The sequence below is a fragment of the Cupressus sempervirens genome, chromosome 6 (genome assembly GCF_028749045.1).
Source record: "Cupressus sempervirens isolate cs-2001-9-10 chromosome 6, ASM2874904v1, whole genome shotgun sequence".
In the NCBI taxonomy this organism is placed as follows: domain Eukaryota; kingdom Viridiplantae; phylum Streptophyta; class Pinopsida; order Cupressales; family Cupressaceae; genus Cupressus; species Cupressus sempervirens.
The window spans coordinates 319,406,154-319,425,738 of NC_143123.1; positions in this window are offsets into that span (position 1 = coordinate 319,406,154).

A 19,585-nucleotide genomic window follows, 5' to 3' on the forward strand; every position below is an offset into this window, starting at 1 on the left:
ACTTGTTCTTGGTGGATGTAGTCCATAGATTGGGTGAACCACATTAAATCTTTGTGTCTTATGTTCTCTTTTGTGCAATTTATTATTTTCAGATATTGGTTATATTTGCTTGTAATTATTATTTTTGTCTATGGTTAATCCTAACACCTAGGGGTCCTAGGACCCCCAGGGACATATGTTGTCATTAAATGTGTCGAAAGGGGTTATAGGTTAAGCTATGGCCCTTTTTAATGCATACAATCAATTAGAATATGTCCCTAGGGGTCCTAGGACTCCAATGGACATATGTTGTCATCAAATGTGTCAAAAGGGGTCAGTGGTTAACTTATGACCCCTTTTGACACATATGATCTATTAGACTATGTCCCTAGGGATCTTGGGACCCCTAGGGACATGTGTTATTATTAAATGTGTCATAAGGGGTCATAGGTTAAGCTGTGACCCCTTTCAACACATACAAACAATTAGAATATGTCCCTAGGGGCCCTATGACCCCTAGGGACATATGTTATCATCAAATGTGTTGAAATGGGTCATTGGTTAACCTATGACCCCTTTTAACACATATGATCAATTAGAATGTGTCCTTAGGGGTCCTAGGACCTCTAGGGATATATGTTATCATCAAATGTGTTGAAAGAGGGAATAGGTTAACCTATGACCCCTTTTGAGCCATGCAATCAATTATAGTATGTCCCTAGGAGTCATACAATCCATAGGGATATATTTAGAGTGACCGTATGTGTCATATGATGTCATAAAATGTGTCAAAAGGGGACATAGATTAAGCTATGACCCCTTTCAACACATATATCACTCTAGTTATTATAATAGGACCCCTAGGGACATATGATGTCATCAAATGTGTTAAAAGGGGACATAAGTTAACCTATGACCCCTAGGGGACATATGTTGTAATTAAATGTGTCGAAGGGGGTTATAAGTTAAGCTATGACCCCTTTTGGCACATAAGATCAATTAGAATATGTCCCTAGGGGTCCTACAAATCTTAGGGGCATATGTTGTCATCAAATATGTTGAAAGGGGTCATAGGTTAAGCTATGATCCATTTTGACACATACAATCAATTAGAATATGTCCCTAGGGGGCCCTATGACTCCTAGGGACATTCATTTCCATGAAATGTGCTAGAAAGGGGTCATAAGTTAACCTATGGACCCTTTCAATCCATACAATAAATTAGAATATTTTCGTATTGTTGTGATGTGGAAACTAATTAGACTTGGATGTTTATTTGGCATGATTTCCCTACAAATTATTTCTACGAGGGTTTGGGGTAGCACCCCCAAAGGGTTTTTTGGGTGCAATGCCCTAGAAGCCAAAAATTACTCTACTATTGTAAAAGGCATTGACTCCTATTTTTTCTATTGGATGACTTATTCTAGTCCTAATTTTATAAGCAGAAGAAGCTTGTATAAAATGGCTTAAGGTTAAGGATTTCAAAATATATGTTGATAATGTAGCTTCTTTTAGTAGTAATGAGGTCTAAGGGATTGTAGATTGTAATCACTAGATAATAATAATATTGGACTTAGCATTGGTGGATGTAGCCCATAGATTGAGTGAGCCACATTAAATCTTTGTCTCTTATGTTCTCTTCTGTGTGATTTATTATTTTCAAATATTGGTTATATTTGCATGTAATTGTTATTTCTATTTGTGGTTAATCCTAACACCTAGGGGTCCTAGCCCTATGGACATATGTTGTCATTAAATGTGTTGAAAGGGGTCATAGTCTAAGATATGACCCCTTTCAGGACAGACAATCAATTAGAATATGTCCCTAGGGGCTCTAGAACCCCAAGGGACATATGCTATCATCAAATGTGTCAAAAGGGGTCATTAGTTAACCTATTACCCCTTTCAACACATACAATCAATTGGAATATGTCCCTAGGGATCCTTGGACCCCTAGGGCAATATTCTATCATGAAATGTGCTAAAAGGTGTCATAGGTTAAGATATGACCCCTTTTAACACATACAATCAATTAGAATATGCCCCTAAGGGTTCTAGGATCCTTAAGGACATATTCTAGTTGATCAGATGTTAACCTATGACCTTTTTGACCAATATGATCAATTAGAATATGTCCTTAAGGGTCATAGGACCCCTAGGGACATATGTTGTCATCAAATATGTTGAAAGAGGTCATAGATTAAGCTATGACACCTTTCGACCCATATGATCAATTAGAATATACTAGGGGTCCTACGACCCCTAGGGACATATATTGTCATCAAATGTGTCACAAGGGGTCATAGGTTAAGCTATGATCCCTTTTGGCTTGTACAATATATTAGAATATGTCCCTAGGGGTTCTAGGACACCTACCCCTAGGGACGCATATTATCATCAAATATGTCGAAAGGGGTCATTAGTTAATCTATGACCTATTTCAACACATACAATCAATAAGCATATGTCACTAGGGGTCCTAGGATCCCTATGAACATATTTTGTCATCAAATGTGTCAAAAGGAGTCATTGGTTAATCTATGACCCCTTTCAACCCATATAATCAATTAGAATATGTCCCTAGGGACATATAGTGTCATCAAATGTGTTGAAAGGGTTCATAAGTTAAGCTATGAACTCTTTTGACACATAAAATCAATTAGAATATGTCCCTAGGAACATATGTTATCATCAAATGTGTCAAAATGGGTCATATGTTAAGCTATGACCCCTTTCGAAGGGACATATTTTTAATGAAATGTGTCAAAAGGGTTCATTGATTAACCTATGATCCCTTTTGACATATACAATCAATTAGATTATATCTCTAGGGTTTGTAAGACCCCTAAAGACATATGTTGTCATCAAATGTGTCAAAAGCAGTCATAGGTTAAGTTATGACCCCTTTTGACCCATATGATCAATAAAAATATGTCCCTAGGGGTCTAAGGACTCCTAGGAACATATGTTCTCATGAAATGTGTTGAAAGGGGTCATTGATTAACCTATGACCCCTTTCAACACATATGACCAATTAAAATATGTTCCTAGGGGTTCCATTTCCATATCTAGATTGATACCCTCCAACAAAGATCACAGGAGAGAAGGAAACATCTAAGAAAGTTACACTACCATCAATAGAGGTAGACCTATACTTAAGGGTACATTGTGGTGATCCAATCCCTTCATTATTAATTGGAATAGCAAACTACTAGGTGCTTGCCCATAGAATTTTAAGTGTCCTAGGACCCCTAGGGACATATGTTGTCATCAAATGTGTTGAAAGGGGTCATAAGTTAAGCTATAACCCCTTTTAACCCATACTATTAATTAGAATATTTTCCTAGGTGTTGTAGGATCCCTAGGAACATATATTATCATGAAATGCATCAAAAGGGATCATTGGTTAACTTATGATCCCTTTCAACCCATATGATCAATTAGAATATTTTCCTAGGGGTACTAGGACCCCTAGGGACATATGTTGTCATCAAATGTTTCAAAAGGGGTCATAGGTTAAGTGATGACCCATTTTGACACATATGATCAATTATAATATGTCCCTAGGGGTCCTAGGAGCCCTAGGGACATATGTTGTCATAAAATATGTTGAAAGGGGTCATAGATTAACCTATGATTCCTTTTAACCCATATGATCAATTAGAATATGTTCCTAGGGATCGATTCATAGGTTAAGCTATGACCCCTTTTGTCACATACAATCAATTAGAATATGTCCCTAGGGTTTGTAGGATCCCTAGGGACATATATTGTCATGAAATGTGTCAAAAGGGGTCATTGGTTATCCTATGACCACTTTCAACTAGTACGATCAATTGGAATACATTCTTAGGGTTTTTAAGACCACTAGGGACATATGTTGTCATGAAATGTGTCAAAAATTCAACACATACGATCAATTAGAATATGTCCCTAGGGGTCCTAAGGACATATGTCATCATCAAATGTGTCGACAGGGGTCATAGGTTAATCTATGACCCCTTTCAACCCATAAAATCAATTAGAATATGTCTCTAGGGGTCCTAGGACCCCTAGGGACTATACACTAAAATTGTGTACTTCTTTAAACCATTCTATCCAAGGTGTTCCATAGATTGGAAGGCTTAAATTGCAATTTAGAGGTCTCTAGTCATGAAGTGCAAAGGCATTTTCATAAGCTTGAAAATAGCTCTCAATAGAGCCTTAGAAAGTGAAACCATTACTAGTAAACCATGAAATGGGAGCTTCTTTGGACAAGAGGAAGAGTACTAGTGCCAAAGAACTCTCAAAGGATGCAATACAAATGCTACTGTGTTAGGATGAAATGTAAAGATACAACTAAGCTAAGAATATAAGATTGTTACAATCATATTAATTAAACTAAGTGAACTATGATATTGAAAAAGGAATATTAAGCTAATGCAAAATCCACTAAACTAGTATGAGTATGGAAGAATAAGAAGATAGAAGATAGAATTTTTCCTCAAAATGCTCCAAGTAAGCCTATGAGAAAACCTATAGTATAACAATAGCTCAAAATCATGATCCTTAGAAGAGGAGAGAGCTCTCACTTTTAAAGATGTACAGATGGTTGAGATCAAGATTAAGAGATGAATGATAAAGGGCGGGGGTTGAATTTTATCACTATCCATGTGCAAGATCATTTCCACCATGAGAAAGAGTTGACTTTTTTATATCCATGTGAGACAAAAGTCTTTTATTTTATTTTTAAATTGGGGAAATGCTTTATGTGTGCTACTTAGGATAAGGGAATAAAAGCGATCTTTTATTTAATTAAAGGGGGACAAGTTCCTTTTAATTAAATGTGAACTTAGGATACAATGGTCAAACTATAGGAAAAATTTAATTTAGAAATAATCAAATAAATTGATTTTTAAATATTTGGCCTAGGAAAATAATTAAATAATTTAGCCAAAATGCTGAAAATGGGGCTAATATTCTAGATGACCATTTTTGGGCAATTAAATTTTCCCCTTTTTCACTAATGTGTGATCGATCTAGCAACATATTATGTCAAAGAATGATGAAGTCAAGTAGGTAGTTGTAGATAGAGAGAATTGATTCCAAAGAATGAAATGTAGAGCTAGATAGAAAATCCTAAATATTCATCTTGGTAGCGACAATACTAGACACTAGGAGAGAGAGATGATATCAGAATTCAAGGACAGTACTAACATCAAGAAAAGAATATAGATCAAGAGAAAATGAAAAGGTCAAACATATGCTCTTGAGAAATGGATAGCCATAAAAAGCAAAAAATTTGTTGTAATGATAGAATATTCCCATTCCTTCGGGATCAAAATCGAAATGAGATAGAGGAGATGCAAAAATGAGAATGATATGATCAAATTGAGATGAAGAAAGGTCCAAGATGATAGATATGTGATTAGAACCCAAGAGTGACCATTAAGAAGTGATAGAATGCCTTAGTTTGACAAGTAAGATAAAGCATCAAAAGAATGTCAAAGCAAGAATAAGGATTAAATGAAATGAATAAGAAGAGAGAAAGAGAGTAGTAATGATGAAGAAATGAAGAAATGATAATTTTCCCAGCAAGATTTAAAGATTAAGCTACAACAAGTCAGCCAACTACATATAAGAAGTAATCTTGAATTTTAAAACATGATTTTGACCCTCAAGATGAACTCAAATTTTGATTTTGATTCTAAAAGTAAATCTAGGATGTCAAAATTAGGTCAAAAGGTTATATAGATGTGATTATAGGGTAGGAAAGAGATGAGAGAAAGGTAAGAGAAGATGACAAGGTATGATCAAGAAGAAGCAAGATAAGATTAACACAATTAGCTTACATGTCCATGAAAGATGAAGAGAGAGCTCTCTCCATATGCAAGATGCAAGACTAAACTAGAATGATCTTACAAATTGTAATGAACCTAATTTGGTGGTCCTTTGTTTGGTGGGACTTTCCTTTTAAAACTATTTGAAGTTGATAATTGTTATGACACATCCACATCATCTCTGTATTTTGTTTCAATCTATGATTATCAAAGACTTTGTCTTTCCTTATATAGCTATATCAGATAATATATGGATGTGCGACAATGAGAATGCCTTCTTAGCAGCAGAGATAAGGACTTACCATTTGAATCGAGTTAATCCCATGGTGTGTGTGTTTACTCATGCCTTTTTTCAAATCTAAATACCGCTACCTTGTGAGAAGATGTGTCTTTTGAGTGAGTAGGCGTGTAATGTTTATTTATTTTATTAATATATTGTTTTTTATTAGGTAAAATAGGTTTTACAGGGATCCTGAAACCCAAAGTTTTATAGCAAAATTTTTATTAATATATTGTTTAGTTATATATGTTGATTACATAAATGTTGATTAGGTTTGTTTATTAAACTCGTGTATTGATTGTATAATTATATTAATAATAATATTAGTAATATCATTATTTGTAATATTATTACATAATATATTTACTCTATATATTATTTATAATAATATTTATTTCTCATATTTTAAAGTAATATATTATTCATATTTATATTACAATTATAATATTATTCTTGAATATGTTTATTTCATAATATTATTATAAAATATTTGATATAATTATAAGGGAGAATTGATTGATATTAAATTAATCAATTCATAATTAAATTGAGTTACAATTAATTGTATAAATATGAAATTATATTAGTTTCAAGATCTAAATATGTATATTTGCATATTAACCAAATATGTTTATATTTTAAATAATAACTTATATTGTTATGAATAATATAAATAATTAAATAGGACTATTATTATATTATTATTAATAATATAATTAAATAGATAAATCATAAGTATTTATCTATATAGTTTATCAATATTATTCCTTTTGTGAATAATCAACAATAGTATATGAATTATTATTATATTTTATCTAATTATAGGATTCTCTTAGGAGGGATCATGACAAGTCCGCCCTTCCTCAAATGGCTTGCCCTTAAGCAATCCCTAATTTCTACTCAACTTATAATCTTAAAATCAATGGCCTATTCCTTGATCATTTTACTTTAGATTATTTAAATAATGATTATGCTAACAAAATTATGAAATATAAATACAACATATAAACATTAATGCATGAAGACACAAAGTAGACATGAAGTATACACATTAATGCAAGAAAACACGAGGCAAGCACAAAGTAGACACATGGATGCATGAAAACACAAAGCATACACGATGAAGGCACATAGTATACATGATGCAGAAACATCATACATTCTTTGTTGATTCTCTATAACTTAATTTTCACAATGAAGTAGAGTAAAGGGATTGAAAAATATACTTCCCCAATACTCCTTTTGATCATGGATCTTGCAAACACAAATAATTATTAGTATATAATAGCTCCAAGAAAGATGAGTCTTGTGATGATCCATTTTTTTTTTCATTTACATAATGATTTGAAAGGAATATTTCTCTCTCTTAATTATGATTATCATAAGATGGTAGATTGATGGTGCAAAGTGCGTGTGAAATAGGCTACAAGCAATTCCCTGGAGGATATCCATCATGTACTCGAATTTACTCCGCCTCTCCCTCCACCAACTCCCTACCTTAGAATATCATAGTATGGATGAGAAAATGAATAGGAATCTAATGAATAGGAATCTTTCTTTATCCTTATTACAATCATCTTGAGATGGTAGATTGACGATGCAAAGGGTGTGTGAAACAAGCTACAAGCGATTCCCTAGAGGATATTTGTCAGGTGCTCAAATTTACTCCACCTCTCCCTCCACCAACTCCCTATCTTAAGAGATCATAATGTGGATGAGAAAATGAATGTAAATCTAATGAATAGGAATATTTCTCTCTCCTTATTATGATCATCTTGAGATGGTAGATTGATGGTGCAGAGGGCGTGTGAAACAAGCTACAAGCAGTTCCCTGGAGGATATCTGTCAAGTGCTTGAATTTACTCTGCCTCTCCCTCCACCAACTCCCTATCTTAAGAGATCATAATGTGGATGATAAAATGAATGTTAATCTTAATGAATAGGAATCTTTCTCTCTCCTTATTATGATAATCTTGAGATGGTAGAATGATGGTGTAGAGGGTGCGTGAAACAAGCTCCAAGCGATTCTGACAAGTGCTCAAAATTACTGTGCCTTTCCCTCCACCAACTCCCTATCTAAGATTACATAATTTTGGATGAGAGAAAGACTCTTTGTACTATAATTGAAATGTATTCTAATTACTATGTTTTCCTTAAATCAACATTTATTTATATTTCATTCTTCATATATTTTGATTTCATTTCTTTGTAACTAGAATCATTGATAGACTATTCAATATTCTTCACAATAATGAATGTGTCAGTAATAAGGAAGACATTATCAATTATTTCATAGCAATATATGCACAAAAAATATATATCTTACCTCATTACCTGTAATGTCCCTTTTTTGATTTTATATGATATTCCTAACCTCTTATCAGATTTTCAAGATCAAACAACTAATATCACAAAGATCCACCAAATTTCTCAAGAAACCCCAAATCGGGTATGCCAGAAATTGTGCCAAAAGCTTCACAGCTTCACCTATTATTAATAAATCTGAAAATGGCCATTTTTACAGATTTTTCAGCAGAATAACAGCCTAAAAAATGACATTTCTAGATCTATATAGCCTTTACACAACAGCTCACAAATGTAGGACAAAAACTATGCTCATCGGGCTCCCGAAATTAACACAAAAATGCTCGAAAACACCACAAAAAAACTAATAAACTATCTCAGAAGTTTAATCATGTCCCAATAAATATATTCAGCTCTATTTTAATAGCTTAAAGTCTAAAATACAGCAGCAACCAAAACTGATATGAAATGCTCAACTGAAAACACCAAACTCATGCAAAAAACACACCTAAAAACCCACAAATCTACACTATTCAGCACAAAGGCAAACTCTGTATGAGCATGCACATGGAATGGCTTCAAACTCCCATCCTTAGCCTTCCTAGAAACCTGCAAACTCCCGTTCTTGGGTCTCCCTGGAAACCTACAAACTCCCATTCTTGGGTCTCCTTCTCTACAGGTTTGGTAGCCTCTGAAGAATAACAAAGAATCAGCAAAAATCAAGTTCTCCTCCTGCCCAAAATGCCTCCAAACCCCTTAAAAGAGGCCATAACTGTAACTCACGTCCAAGAGAGGCTAATGAAACATATTTTAATAATAATTTCATTTATTAGTCCAACGGTTTCCAAAGATTAACCCCCCCTTTTTCTGAAACTTCACTTTCTTGGGCCTGCCTGTCTTAGCAAAGATTATTATTTTTTTATTATTTGAAAAGGGGACATGACAAGTCCTCCCCTCCCCAAACATTGCTTGTCCTCAAGCAATGGCTGAATAATAAACCAATCAATCCACCTGGATCCCAAATGTAGTCATGAACTATACTACTACCAATTAACACAGGCTCCTGCAATATCCTCTGCAATATGACCAAGAGGAATCCATAATCAAACTGACAATTATAGCTCAACCAAACTCCAAAATCACCACCACCATAGTCAAAAACCCATGAGACACAAACTCTTAGAACATCAGAACCTAAGTAAAGTGGACAAATCAAACTGCCAACATAATAAATACCATCAACGCATCCCACTGGCCTATACGAAATGCACAATCCAACTCTACAACAATGGTGAATGCTCTCATATGAAACAATACCAAGTATGGAGAATCCACACATTGTAGAACTCCTGCAATCAACACAACTCTGTAGATCATCGGCCACTGTCTCATAACCATAACTCCCATGCACCCCTGATGGTGAAAAGCCATCACAAGATGAACAACAAGAAATGGAACCCAAACCAAATTTTCCTACCATCAACTCCTCAACACAAGGATCAATTGCTAACTGATGTACATACCCTGCTAAAGCATCACTCCAAAACTCCTGCTCTAAGTAATGTATTATCAAGCTATCAACTGCAGGACCTATCACCATGACGTGCCCATCACAACTCTCATCTCGAGGCATCAAACTATTCCATAATTGATGATAAGCACTAGGAACCAAAGTACATCTCTGTATCATAATCTCATTAACATGGTCATCAAAGGTAAATTGATGAGCGTACCTCACAGTGTAATGCCGATAGAATGCGCCAATCTCAGTCAGTGGCTCAGACTGTAATCCAGATGAAACTAACTGCAATTGATCATTAACCATGTTGGAATTGACTACTATCTCTGAAGATATCACCAAGGGAGTAGTATTACTAGTAGGAACCATGCCAACTGTCGACTCACCAACATCACACATGCTCTTTGATACATCTCTAGTCTCTGTACCATCAGTACTAGAGGCCACCACCATGTCAGGCATACAACAATCTGCTACAAAACCCAACTCAACTGAACCTAATTCTAGTGGGAATGAACTTGATATGCCAATGTTAGTATCAAGGATAGATGCATCCCCATCTCCACTGTCTCTGAAAATCTCGGCCATGGACATCCTCAGATCACCAAACACCATAGCTTGTAACTATATAGAATCAGGTAAAGACTTTAGCCACTCTAACTCCATGGTCACCTTAGCCAAATGAAACTGTGACTCCTTGAAAGCCAACTGTGTACTCTCAAGAATCTTAGAAGTCACCTCAAGTTGCTCAGTAAGCTCACTCACCTCATCTTCCTTGGCCAACAATGCATCATATGCTGTATTGCCCCACTCCATAAGATAATCTTTGTCAGCTACCAACTGCATATAATTCTGTCTCAAAATCTGAATAGCCTCCCATAAAGAGTGGATCTCTGTCAAGGAAAGATAACTGCCTTCCTGCTCATCACTAGTAGGAGAACCCCATCCATAAACTGCTAACAACTGACGAGCAGCATCAAAATGCTAGCAAGCGATAGCAATGTCTTGATCACTAACTCTTAACTGATTAGGCACATGATGGCACTGGCTTGACTGTCTCCTACAAACCTCCTCTGATGCACTGTCTAAAGGAGTATCCTCAAAGTCACTAGTCTCTAGAGTATTACAATCCATACCCTGTGAATTAAATTTAAAGCTCATATCAACATATGGAGTATCAAAAACATTAGCACTACTGTCCAACTCCTCTGTACCCAAGGAAACTAAGTCTTCAAAACTGCCCACTACATCCTCCTGGATGTCATCAATGCCAATATGATCCTGGGACTCATCTGTACACACTGCCAAATATGAAATATCATCAACACATTCCAGCAAGTATGGTTGACTAGATATATGAACAAAGCCCAACACCGGTGTATAAAAACTAATACAAACATCGGATAAGCTCCTGGCACAAGAAAAGACAACACTGTGCAATCTGCTAATCAAATCCATGGTAGCACCCAAACAATCACTGCTACCAAAAAGTGTTAATGATTTACAGTCAACTGAACCCCAAATGCCAATATAAGAATCTCGAGTCCATATCTGTAAACTAGAATTAGCTGGTAACTCAAGCAAAATCCTGACTTGAGTAATATGACCAATACCAACTAACTCCACATACCTGTCATGATGAGATAATGTAGTGACAATGCTGTCTTCACACACCTTCAGCTGGCGGGATAAATCATGTGAAGTACTACTAGCCTCAACCTCATGTGACGAAGCATCTAACTGTGCCTGGTACTCTCTCTCACAAAAGTCATGAATGCTCAATGTCTGCTCATCTACACCAGGTATCTCACCATCATGCACAACAACATCCTCATAATCATCATCCTTGAGGTCAAATCTATCTATCACTCTTTGACTAAAATCATCAAATGTAGTTACCTGATCATGACCTTGAGTAGTCATTCCATGATACCACCAATCATAGGCTGCATCTTCCAAGTGTAGACTTGCAATTTGAACAACATCACTCTCCTTCATGGGGTTAAGTGTGAAGAAGGTCTGTAATTTTTGTAGCCATGCTCTAGCTGAAATTTTATTTGTTCCATCAAAATTAGGTGCTATAAACTTGCTTATTTTATTTTTGAGCTCTCTTCCACTTCTGTCATGCTCCCTTCTATACTCTTTCTTGGGCATCAAAGTGTTCATCATATCCACATATTCTCTAAAAGGAACTGAACTACGAAAGTCATCATCTAAGCCATTATAAGTAGCTCTTAATGTAATCAAGTTACCTGTAACCTCTTCCATAGGATTAATGGTTGGATTTGGTACTGGTGGCTCATCTGCAGGCAAGAAAATAGTTTTGGTTGATTTAGATGGTGTGGATTTCAGATTTCTTGGCTCCTCTGAAGTGCTCCCTTTCTCATTAATAGATGCAACTCCTTGTAGTTTTTTTGTCAATATTTGCAAAGCCTCTCTAGTTTCTGCCAAACTATCCATTGTTTGCTTCTGAGTATTTTGGATGTCTTGGAAGAATTTCTTTGCCATCTCATCTGGATCAGCCATACTTTTCCCTTCCTTGGATTTTGTACTTTTACTTTCAACTGGAGGTTTGATCAAAATTTCTTTATTCTTTTCTCGCTGCAAATATCTTTTTTCTTTTTCACTTAGTTGCATGCAACCATAAATTTTGACATGCAGCTGATTAGAAGCAACATGCAACCACCAAATTCACCAAGAACTAACATACATATGATTAGAAGTAGAATGCAACCATAAATTTTGACATGCAAGATTTGGGTAGTTATCAAAACTGACATGCAAGATCTGGGTAGTTGTCAAAACTAACATGCAAGATCTGGGTAGTTGTCAAAACTGACATGCAAGATCTGGGTAGTTGTCAAAACTGACATGCAAAATTCTACAACCACCAAATTCACCAAGAACTAACATGAAAATGATTAGAAGTAGAATGTAACCATAAATTTTAACATGCAACTGATTAGAAGAAACATGCAACCATAAATTATGACATGCAAAATCTGGGTAGTTGTCAAAACTGACATGCAAGATCTGGGTAGTTGTCAAAACTGACCTGCAACTTCTACAAACCCTCAGGCTGGCAAGATCATGGCTCTAATACCACTGTAATTTCCCTTTTCTGATTTTATATGATATTCCCAACCTCTTATCAGATTTTCAAGATCAAACAACTAATATCACAAAGATCCACCAAATTTCTCAAGAAACTCCAAATTGGGTATGCCAGAAATTGTGCCAAAAGCTTCACAGCTTCACCTATTATTAATAAATCTAAAAATGGCCATTTTTAAAAATTTTTCAGCAGCATAATAGCCTACAAAATGAAATTTCTAGATCTATATAGCCTTTACACAACAGCTCACAAATGTAGGACAAAAACTATGCTCATCGGGCTCCCGAAATTAACACAAAAATGCCCGGAAACACCACAAAAACACTAATAAACTATCTCAAAAGTTTAATCACGTCCCAATACATATATTCAGCTCTATTTTAATAGCTTAAAGTCTGAAATACAGCAGCAACCAAAACTGATATGAAATGCTCAACTGAAAACACCAAACTCATGCAAAAAACACACCCAAAAACCCACAAATCTACACTGTTCAGCACAAAGGCAAACTCTGTATGAGCATGCACATGGAATGGCTTCAAACTCCCATCCTTAGCCTTCTTGGAAACCTGCAAACTCCCATTCTTGGGTCTCCCTGGAAACTTGCAAAATCCCGTTCTTGGGTCTCCTTCTCCACAGGTTTGGCAGCCTCTGAAGAATAACAAAGAATCAGCAAAAATCAAGTTCTCCTCCTGCCCAAAATGCCTCCAAACCCCTTAAAAGAGGCCATAACCGTAACTCACATCCAAGAGAGGCTAATGAAACATATTTTAATAATAAATTCATTTATTATTCCAATGGTTTCCAAAGATTAACCCCCCCTTTTTCCAAAACTTCACTTTCTTGGGCCTGCCTGTCTTAGCAAAGATTATTATTTTTTTATTATTTGAAAAGGGGACATGACATTACCCTTATGTGTTGAAGTGGTGATTATAGGATATTTATCCATTATTTACTCTAAACTACCTTAAGGATCCTTATAGATTCAACCACCTTTGCTAAATAGTTCCCCACTTCTATATGAATTAAGTGCTTTGGGAGAATAGGTCAATCATGGAGATGTACTGAAATACCTTTGCACTAATGATTTTCCTTTGTGTATTTCCCTTTCTTTATGAGCTTGCCTCTAATGATATTTTAGGCTCCTTTACCTTGGAAGTGTCAAACTCCTTCTAGATCTGATATTAATATCCCCTTTCCTACAAGACATACTCGAAAGAAGAGGTCAAAGCAAGTGCTCATAGAGAAAAACAAGAAATAAGAGAAAGATTTATATCATACTCAAGAATAAGCACAATAAATAATTCCAATAATGTATATAATAATCTAATTGAAATATATATTTTAATACATATCTTTCCAACATTTTATTTTCCTATCAAATATCTAACTATGATTATGAAATTATAATTCAAAAAGGAAACATTACACACATAGTTAGTTATCTACATAATTGAATAATTTATTATTCATCATTTAATGATAATATAATAGTTCTATCATTAATATTAAACATGACTTTCTTATTTATCATTAACTCTATTATATTTAGGTTCATATAATGTTAGAAATAATAGCAATGATAAATTTCAATAACCCTTATAAAAAATATACGTACCTCATGTACCTTACACTTACCTATCTACTAATTTTAGTGATTTCTAACACAACACGAGTGGTCATTGAGAGTTTGATGCACATTGGGAACTTTGGAAAAATCTCAATATTGTCAAATGCTTCTTTACTAAGGGAAATGCAATTGTAGTACCATGACACCTCTCCACTTGTAGTTGAAGGAGAGCATGAAAGATTTATTGTAGAATGAGCCCCGAGCATGATAGATTTGTTTGTGAAACAAGATAATTGCGGAGTGAGCCCCAATTTCACTTTTTATGTAAAATCACATTGTTTAATGTTTCAGGGTTTGGTTTATGGCATACAACTCTCATTCAATGTCACATTTGGTAATGATAAGATTGTTCACTTTAATCCTTTCTTGGAAGCATTTATTTTCATCATGTTGTATTGTGGTCTAAGTGAAGCTTGCACATTTTTATCTACTTTCTGGATTTTTATTACACATTTATGTAATGCTTGCATATTTGGTTCTATTTTATAGGATTTTACCCTAGCTTGTAGCTTGATTAACAAAATTTTAAGAGATTAAATCAAATAGGGTTAAAAGGTTATAGATGATGACTTCACCATTGGGGTTTCTAAGCATCTTATCCATGCCTTTCGTGCCAAGGGAGGTGTGAATGATCTTGACAACAACCCTTGTAGCTGTAATGTTTGAATTTTACGCATCGAGCCCTCTTGATGTATTCTTCCTTTAATTCTTATAACATTTCATCTCACTTGTTTGGACATCAGATTTATGTGTGTTGTACAGTAAGTATTTCCTGATCATGTTCATTTTTAATGTTTGCAACAATTGCCCCTTACAAACAAATTTGCAATTTAAGCTCTCTCTTCAAACCTGTACTTTCAAAGATTTTAATGGATGACATTTAAATCAAAGTCTCATTTACTATTTTTATGGAGAAGATCTCAAGCTATCAGATGTAATCCTGCAATAGTAGTACGAGATTGCCATTTCCATGATGACTCATCTCTACATTTCCTTTCCATCTTCACGCTTGTATCATGATTTTTCATCAGGCATGTTTTTCTCAAAACCACTATTGTACTAGGAAAGTTGGAGGAAATCATGGAAAGTTGAGGAAGTCCTTAAAACAATTTATATATTGATCAAATGGTATAAGAGAATGAAACATTTCATCCAATCATTTACAATTCATGCGCTTGACGTTGAAGGTTTTTCATCTAGAAGGATTAAAGAACCTTTTTTAACCAAGTTATTAATGGTGGACCAAAGTTAGGTGGCTTAGAGGCTATCTACATTTTGCCTTACACAAAGGGACGTACGGTAGACCTTGATTGACATAACCCTAGCAAATTATGTTCTTTCTATTTAAAAATTCCATAGCTTATTTTTTATCCGTTGACTAATAGAGATGTCAATTCTAAAAGCCAGGAGAGAATATATAAACTTCAGACAATAATCTGTAGGCAATAACTGGCATATGTTTTACCGTATGTCATATGAAAAAAATGATTATTTCCAAAATCAATCATGTGTATATTTTGTACAAAATGGATTTTTCCAGGAATCAACTGAGAGATTCTTTCTCAGATCATTTATGAAAAGGATTATTTCGAACTCGACAATTCTCTCTCAGTTATACTCAAAAATCCACACTAAAGAGGTAGTATTTCTTCCTAGTCTTCAAATTCATTGATATCCAGACCTTCAAATTTTCCTACATGTGAATTTGAGGCTGACGAGGAAGAAACTTGGGAAGAATCCAACATAGATGATGAAATTTTTTTTTAAGACAAATGTAAGACTAATGAACCTTTTGGGGCTAATGAGAAAATGATGTGGACACAACCCAAGCATAGAATGGACACAACAGGAAAGGGGAAAATTTTATTAACTATGTAAATATGCTAATACATTTAGTATAGAGAAAATAGACTTCAAAACATACCCTATGGGCTTACAATAGCATAAGTCTAGAGATAAATTCTTCTCCTAGTACCTTCTCTCAAACTCCACTCCGAACTGCCTTTTATAATGCCAAAAATGTCCTTAAATAGACCCCGAAGGGTTAAGGATTAGGAATACATTCTAGAAAGTGCTAGTTGGCATCCACCGACCAAATAGAAGGCTCTAGAAGCCGCATTAGAAGTTGACGCAAAATTAGAAGAATCTAGAAACGGTAACCAAACTTTTGGGAGGCATAACTTTTGAACTGTAGCTTCGATTGACGAACCGTTTACATTTTTGAAAAGCTCTCGAAGCGCTCTATAGCCCTATGGACCAGCTTCACTCATCGCCCATTTTTCAGCCTTGTTCAAGGTCATTTAATGCCCCTAACTTGACTTTGAAGCATTCTTAGGATGTCTCCAAAAATTGAAAAACTGCAATAACTTTCAAACCGTGGGGCCTTTTGACCTGATTCTTTTTCTAGAATGCTCTAAATTACAATTACATTCATCTGACTAATTTACACCTTCTAGTTCACCAAAATGATGGCTCAATTACATACTCCTATTTTTTTGGCATTTACACGTATCCCAAGGTGATTAAAAACTAGAACCCAAAACACTAATAGTGGAACTGTGAGAGTTGGAACCTTTATTTGACCCAAATGGGTATCTAGAAATGAAAACACATGAAACAAAAACTAAGTCTAGGTACAATTTTTTTTTGGGTGATACACAATTGCCCTTATACCTCTAAATGCTCCTACATCAGAAAATATCTTCACAAAAATCTGAAAGCCTTGAAGAGAAGACTTCATGTACATTTGAGGACAAATTTTTCCTAGCAATTTCATGGCAACATTTGTTCTATGGCTTCAAAGTGAACACCATTTAACCATCTGTCCATATGTTTTGTATAACATTGTAACATTTGCATTTTCAAGGCTACTATTCTATTGGTTCAATCCCTTAGGGAATGACTGTAGTCTCAATATTTTCTTCATTGTGCTGATTAAAGTACTATCATTTTTTTTTGGATGACTTCTATCGTTAAGAAAATATACATATTTATCTTCTAGTGTAATTATCTTACTCTTAATTCTTCTAAAGCGTTCAATTGTTTTTAAAATTTGTTGTAGTTCACTGATTTGCTTAAGCCTTTTTTCACACAGGATGGCAAGATCATTTCTCTAATACCACTTGTAATGAACCCAATTTGGTGGTCCTTTGTTTGGTGCAAATTTCCCTTTAAAACTATTTGAAGTTGATAATTGTTATGACACATCCACATCATCTCTGTATTTTGTTTCAATCTGTGATTATCAAAGACTTTGTCTTTCCTTATATAGCTATATCAGATAATATATGGATGTGCGATGATGAGAATGCCTTCTTAGCAACAGAGATAAGGACTTACCATTTGAATTGAGTTAATCCCATGTTGTGTGTATTTACTCATGCCTTTTTTCAAATCTAAATATGGTTGCCTTGTGAGAAGATGTGTCTTTTGAGTGAGTAGGCGTGTAATGTTTATTTATTTTATTAATATATTGTTTAGTTATATATGTTGATTATATAAATGTTGATTAGGTTTCTTTATTAAACTCATGTATTGATTGTATAATGATATTACTAATATTAATAATATTAGTAATATCATTATTCATAATATTATTACATAATATATTTACTCTATATATTATTTATAATAATATTTGTTTCTCATATTTTAAAGTAATATATTATTCATATTTATATTACAATTATAATATTATTCTTGAATATTTTTATTTCATAATATTCTTATAAAATATTTGATATAATTATAAGGGAGAATTGATCGATATTAAATTAATCAATTCATAATTAAATCAATTTACAATTAATTGTATAAATATTAAATTATATTAGTTTCAAGATCTAAATACGTATATTTGCATATTAACCAAATATGTTTATATTTTAAATAATAACTTATATTGTTATGAATAATATAAATAATTAAATAGAACTATTATTATATTATTATGAATAATATAATTAAATAGATAAATCATAAGTATTTATCTATATAGTTTATCAATATTATTCCTTTTGTGAATAATCAACAATAGTATATGAATTATTATTATATTTTATCTAATTATAGGATTCTCTTAGGAGGGATCATGACACAAATGCAATCTAATATGAAAAGTTATTTACTTGGAAGGGATGCAAAACTTTTAGACTCTAAGTTCATCATTTTGCATTATTAGGGACATCGGAAGAACATACAATTCTCAGTAGTATAACTATGAGGATATGAATATGATCTGTATCAGATAGGTATGTGGGGATCCAACCTAAGAATCAAAGACATGTAGGTTAAGATGACTAATGAAATTAGAATCCCTAAGTTTACTATACCAAGATTATACCTATATCAAGGCATAAGTGCTAGGATTAACCCCTAGTGCACTTGCAAAAATAGACAAGGATGATACACTGTCTTTCCATAATGTCAAGTAGGACAAGTATGAATGCTCATAACACTTTAGATCGATAAAGCATACTCACAAACAGATACAAGTGAAATATGCCCCATGCCCTGAGTCTTCTAGTCCATGACATCCTAAAGAGACTATTAGAGAGGGAACACTCAACAAAGAAATCATCATAGACAACACACAAAGAAAGTAAAGTCAATCAAGTCTCAGCAAATTGAATGTTTAAGTGTGTTTGTGTAAGTCACAAAACCATCTCTGTCTCAAAAAATTTAATTTTTAAGTGTGTTTGTGTAAGTCACAAAAACATCTCTTTTATGACTCACATTTGATCGTGAGAAATATTGTAGCATCTTAGGTTGTAACTAAGGTATTTGAAAAGGGTTGAGAAACACTATTGGTCAAGTTTGCCAAAGAAGTACCAATGCTCAAAGAGACTCTAATAAGATAAATAGTTTTACCCACTAGATGAGGACAATAGTCGATTCCAAGCTAGGAAATATGCTCTAAAATGAATAAGCATGAAGTGAG